Raw genomic sequence first — 6180 nt, forward strand, 5'->3', positions numbered from 1 at the left:
GGATAGCGGGAGGGGGAAATAGAAAAAGGGGGAGAGAAAAAGGGGGGGGGGGGGGGGGGATATTTGGAGTGATGGCGTTTATCTTCCCAAGTCACCGTTACGTATGATGGAGCCCTGCTTTCCTGGAGATGGCTGAACACCTGCCTGCCCATGGGAAGCAGTGAATGAATTCCTTGTTTTGCTCTGCTTGCGTGCGCGGCTTTTGCTTTCCCTATGAAACTGTCTTTATCTCAACCCACGAGTTTTCTCACTTTTACTGTTCCAATTCTCTCCCCCATCCCACTGTGGGGGAGTGAGCGAGTGGTTATGCCCTGCTTAGTTGCCGGCTGAGGTTAAACCACAACAGCAACCCATGTCAGGTGCCCTGAGCAGAAGAGACAGACTTTGCCAGCCCTTCCCTTTTCCAGTTAAGGTAGAAAGTAACAGACACCACTAGGCAATTCCCCAGAGCACTTACAGACATATGTCCGGGATCATATGCAGAATTGCAGGGAAGACCTGGTCTGAGGGTGATCAATTCTTGTTCAGACACTTTGTTGGCAGGTTGAGACTGCTATCTAGGGGTGACTGTGGTGCTACCACACCATTATCCCTTCATGTTGTCCTACAAATAGTCCAGTTTCAAGGACAGCACTCCTGGGCATCCCATCCAGAGCAGGTAGAGCTCACTTTGCAGGTGCCACAGTGCACATGCAACTAGATTAGGTATCAATTAGAAAACAATTCCAATCAGCCTTAGCCCTTCAAAAGTTTTATAATTTACTACTATGGCAAAGCATTTGAGCTAATCTATGACTTCTTTTTGTGAGGCAGCAGGAGATGTATTCAGGGGATGCAGCATGTGAGGGGGAACCAGACCGAATTAATTTTCTGTGCTGTGATTAAAGAAGAAAGGATGGTGGTGCATTCCATTTCAAACAAGCCCCAAGAGCCCGGTATCAGATTAAGTACAAAAAAAAAAAAACCCAAAAGAGAGGTATACTTCCTTTTGACAACAATAATACTTACACATGTAAAACAGTAGAGGGATCCATTCTGCGCACCCACTTCTGAAGGATCAACTGCAACTAGATTGCTGCTTTATACAAACACTAGAGACAAATCTGCAAATTTATTGTGAGGCAGCAAAAGATACATTCTGCAAATAACATGTTCACTGGGCTGGGGAAGGGCCAGACCAACAGAATGCAACATAAGCTTAATGAAATGGGTGTCGTATCCAGGTTATAACTAAACCTCAAAGGCAGGATATCAGATCAAAACACAGGCAATACATATATTTCCTCTTAACTATAATTAAAAAGACCCTTAACCTGTATAGCAATAAAAGACATCAGTGGTCAATTTTGCTCACCCATTTATGAATTAAGGCATCTGCCAAACTAGTTGGTTAAATTGCTGTCATATAGAATCTAACAACATCTCTACCTCTGCTATCAAACACGAGCAGCCGCAATAGTCTGTTACACAATCCTATACGTGTTCAAGAACTGCCCTAAAGCTGACACTGGCGTGATGTCCGGGTAGCACTGATCCGTGATCAACTCTCATTGGTTTGCATTTATAGCCTTGCGGTCGCTGGTACAGTCCTGCACTCACAATTTTGGGAGCCACTGCAAAAATTCCCATTTTCTCTAACAGCTTTCAAGATGATGCTTCCAGATCAAGTGTTTTTTATATGCATACCTAATTATGCATATGCCCTTATTCTAGGTCATTGAATAGATTATGCTACAAAAGTAGAGACAACTAGAAAAAAACATGGATATGGTCACAGCTTTGGTAACCACTTCGTACTAATACCAATTACTTCCAGCAATATGACTCATACATTATCAAAATTACTTTACAGCCGGCAGTGAGCAGATGGAAAGCACCACAGCAATCATATTGAAGGACTTGGCCTTGCCCTTGTGGAGAAGCTGTAGTTTCTGTTGAATAAGCTGCTTCCTGAGTCACCTAGTGCAGGCTGAGGCCAGGAGATAAAAATAAAATTGCAGGCCCAAAGGCTGGTAAGTGCAGAGGCTCATCAGCCCTCAGACAGAAACAGGAGGAGACATTCTTCTATGTGGTAACACTGCCCATAGCAACAGGAACTTGGATTTCTTACCCTTTCGAGTCTCGTGTTCTTCCTTGCTTAACAAGGGCTGCAGGAAAACCACTCCTGGCTGCCAGTGCCAACAGCCATGGTGAGGCAACAGCACACACAGGGACAGCATGCACCAGCTCCTGCACAGCACAGGGAACCTCAGGAGCTTTGGCCCACAACCTTCCCACCCCCTTCAGCTCAGACCTTGCTGCAAGCGGTCTGTGATGAGCAGGGTCCTTGTGCTCAAATGGGAAGAGGTCACACGCTGCCTTGTATCATCAGATGATTAATACACTTCTGAACCCTACACATCCTCAATAGCAAGGTGGGTTCCCACTGGCCCGATCCTATCCTCCTGGCACCTCTATGAGGACAAAAGGAAGACGTGTTCTGTGGTGACAGATGCAAAATCTCTCCTGGAGCCGAATGCAAGAGAGGTGCCTCCTGTCTCATCGTGTGACTTAAGACTCCAGAACGGAGGCAGAACATTGGGAGAAACCCTGGGCATTTCTTGGGACTCAGCGGAATAGGGCTCAGAGGTCTCTTTCACTGCTGCCAAGGCTTTCCAGCAGGCATGAACGCTGTGCTGTACTGTGGAGTTGCCCAATCCATGCCTTAATGGGACTTACACCCCGTATTTATACCACACCAGTCCTGCTCACTGAGGACATTTTTCCACTACTGAAGGAAAAAAAAAAACATACCAGTGAAGAGCGAACCTGAGCTTGCCCCAGCAACAAAGGCTGATCTTAAAGTAAGCTTAAAATTGACAGGTATGGCTGCTTGACACAGAGCACAAAGTTGGGGACTATTTGAGTTCTTGGCTTTGCAATGGCATGGGAAGAACGCCAGAGTTTGAAAGCAGGACGAAAAAATGAAGTCAAATGCATGGGATAAGCGTAACGCTTCTGGAGGAACGACTTGTACTGAAGTCTTTCATTATCTTCAAGGATTTCTTTCCCCATCTCTACCCTATACCCCTGGGGCTGCCATGTGTTCAGTCAAGATGAAAGCTGACATCCAGGCTCCAACTTTTCAAACGGTAGTCTAATGGAGAAGAAACAAAGACTTACAGTCTTGCTCACCCAGATCCTTGATGTTCTGATAAGAAGAGTGAATAAATCTATATTCCTGCTTACAACTCAGGGGAACAAAGCTACCAAAACAAAACCAAACCCTGAATATTGACAGACAAATGGAGTAAGATATGTAACTTTGACGCAATGGGACATAAGCAACATGCAACTCCTGACATGCCTAGGCAAAGAGTCAGGTTACTACTGGTACGCAATCCTCACTGACCAGTTTCAGAAGTAAATAGGCAGGTATCTTTGCAGACATTCTCACTGGATTGGATTTCTAGCAGCTAAGGGTCTGAAAGTAGAGGTAGCATAGTAGCTAAGTCAGACTCTATCCAATACTCAACCATAGCAGCATAAAATTCAAAGTTTCAGAAGTATTTATTAGTTTGGTATGTCTTTGGTAAGTATTAGTTGCTAAATCCTATATTCTTCAGTTTCCTTAACATTTATAACACAGCCTGTAACTGCAGTGTGATTTAAGCACTGTAAATTTAATAATTAAACAAGAACAGTAGTGTGGATTATTGGAACTCCTTAATTAGACCAAAGTTTGCTGATCTAAGCTTGAAGGCCATTTCAAAAGGACATTGCTTTAAAGCAGCTAAAACAGCAAAGGATAGACATTAAATACTTATCTTTTCATATGAACTCAAGGTCACTCAACAGGCATACACTGAAATGGAAGAAAAAAGACCAACTAATTTTATCTGCTTTTAAACAGCTCCTGAAAGTCAGCCTTGCAAATCCAAGCAATCAGGTAGGATTTAAGCAATCAGCATCACAACGTTCTTCCAGAGTAGGGAAAACTATCAGTAACTTTGGTACTTCGGCTTCTAGAAGCCATTATAAAGCCTGCTGGTATCCTAGGTTCTTTCATTTGAAACGCTAAGACCCCTACAAGATACTTCGTAGAAATGTACTGACTTACAATCAATATAGAACAAAGAGCAATTGTTTACCATCAAAAAGTATATTCTTTAAGTTATTGCATCAGCAAGGTTTTTACAGTAGTACAAGCACATACCTCAGCCATAATAAAAACCTGAATAAATGATATTGGGCATGGCATAATTTATATTTGTGACCTCATTAAAAGATTTCAGTTTCAACTCTTTTCAAGTTTCCTTGCAGTTCAAAGCCCATCACCAATGAAGACCATAAGCAAACTGATGCCCAGCCAGTCTTGGAGCAATGGCTACCTTGGAAAGACAAAAGCCGCTATTTTTATTGCTGAGCATGATGTCACATTGTCTGCAATATCCCTTTGGTGAGCTGGGGTCAGCTGTCCCGGCTGTGTCCCCTCCCAACCTCAGCCTATCCATTCGGGGGTGTGTGCACAAAATGGGAAACGGAGAAGGCCTCGACATTGAGCAAGCACTGCTCTGCAATAGGTAAAGCATTGGTGTGTTATCAACAGTTTGTCACAACTGGCAGCTATGAAGAAAGTTAACTCCATCACAGCCAGACCCAATACAAGGACAGGTGACGCAATATCCGTTTCAGAGGATTCAGCGCTGAAAAGATTTTGCAGAGCTTTGATGCAAAACACATACCTGAAGCAACAATACTGCTAAGTGTTAGACTAGACAAAACTCTGCACTGAGCAGTTACTGGGCGACTTTAGGTACTAGGAGTTTTAAGAGGTTTTGATTGGGTTCAGCTGGCCAACTGAAAGAGGACTTCTTCCACATTCCCTCTGCATTTTGGAAAGTACGCATTTGCAAGTAGCTTCAAAGCACTTTCAGGCTTTTCTTCCTGAAGCTGTTGTGAAGAGAAGAAATAATACAAGCACTATAAACAACAGAGTTACTTTAAATTACTGCACTTTTAGGACACTGTATGAAGCCAGTGCTGGATATGGTGTGCTAAGCCAAATGATTATCAAAGCCTGACAGCTGAACATCTGACCCACAATTATCTTCTCTGGCCTCAGAAATTGCCCTAAACATCAGGGAAGCTTATGGAATTTAATCACTTCAGGGTGGAATATGAAACCTGCTCCTGGCGCCTTCTCTGGAGCAAAAAAACCTATCAAGCACAGTCTTTTTTCGTATCAACTAACAATATCTGTTGGATTCTTCCAGTATGACTCCAACACTTTTTGGTGACTGCCACTGCTTTAACTGTTTCCACTCCTGGCAATAACACTGCATTCTTAGCTTGATGACTTCCTGAAAGTAGCATTATAAACTAGCATCTCCCCAATTACTTACATAATACACCATCAAGACCCCCACCCAACGTATCAATCCCAGTGGAAATCCACAGGAGAAATATACTGCAGAAATACCAGTAAGAATCTAATCCTGAGCTCAAAAGACGTTGGTACTGACAGTCATTAATTAAACTTCTCACATAACTGCAGACAGAATGCACTTTTTTTTTTTTTAAAAAGTGGTGTTACCATGGACAGTGTGTCAGTATTTAAGAGCAGGCGAGGCAGAATTGCATGCATTTACTAACAAGCATCCCACCAGCCTTATCAAATACTTGCAACCAACATTAGATTGGATTTTAGCTAAATCATTAGTAAAGATGAACTTATCTTCAGGTAGATAGGCTTTTAACACTTTAACAAAGATAGAAAAATGAACTCTTCACAGAAAGCAACCGCTCAGAATTCAAGAGGCTGGTGGTGTTGAGATGGTTAGATAAATCAGTTGAGCTCTCAGCCCCCAAGACAGTGGTGAAACTCACAAGGAGTCACAAAAACTTGAGAAGTAACGTAATTAATTGGAGATCTTTAAAAACATGAATTGCCAGGAAGATAAAAGAACGCCTTCCTGTTCTTTCCACAGCTAGTAACTACAAAGATTTCAGCAGCATGGTCTAGTAAGAAACAAACCCGCATGGATTCACTGAAAGCAACGCAGACAAACTCAGCCAGCCAGGGATCCAGCTGAGCTGCTGCACCAACGTGCTCCTCAGGCACTCCAGGAAAGGGATACACTTTGATTTCATGCATCAGTGTGAGGAAAATGGCATCTGAAGGCTGTAGATAAAGAGCAC

Source organism: Pygoscelis adeliae, unplaced genomic scaffold, assembly GCF_000699105.1.
Source record: "Pygoscelis adeliae isolate BGI_AS28 unplaced genomic scaffold, ASM69910v1 Scaffold149, whole genome shotgun sequence".
NCBI classification, from domain to species: Eukaryota; Metazoa; Chordata; class Aves; order Sphenisciformes; family Spheniscidae; genus Pygoscelis; species Pygoscelis adeliae.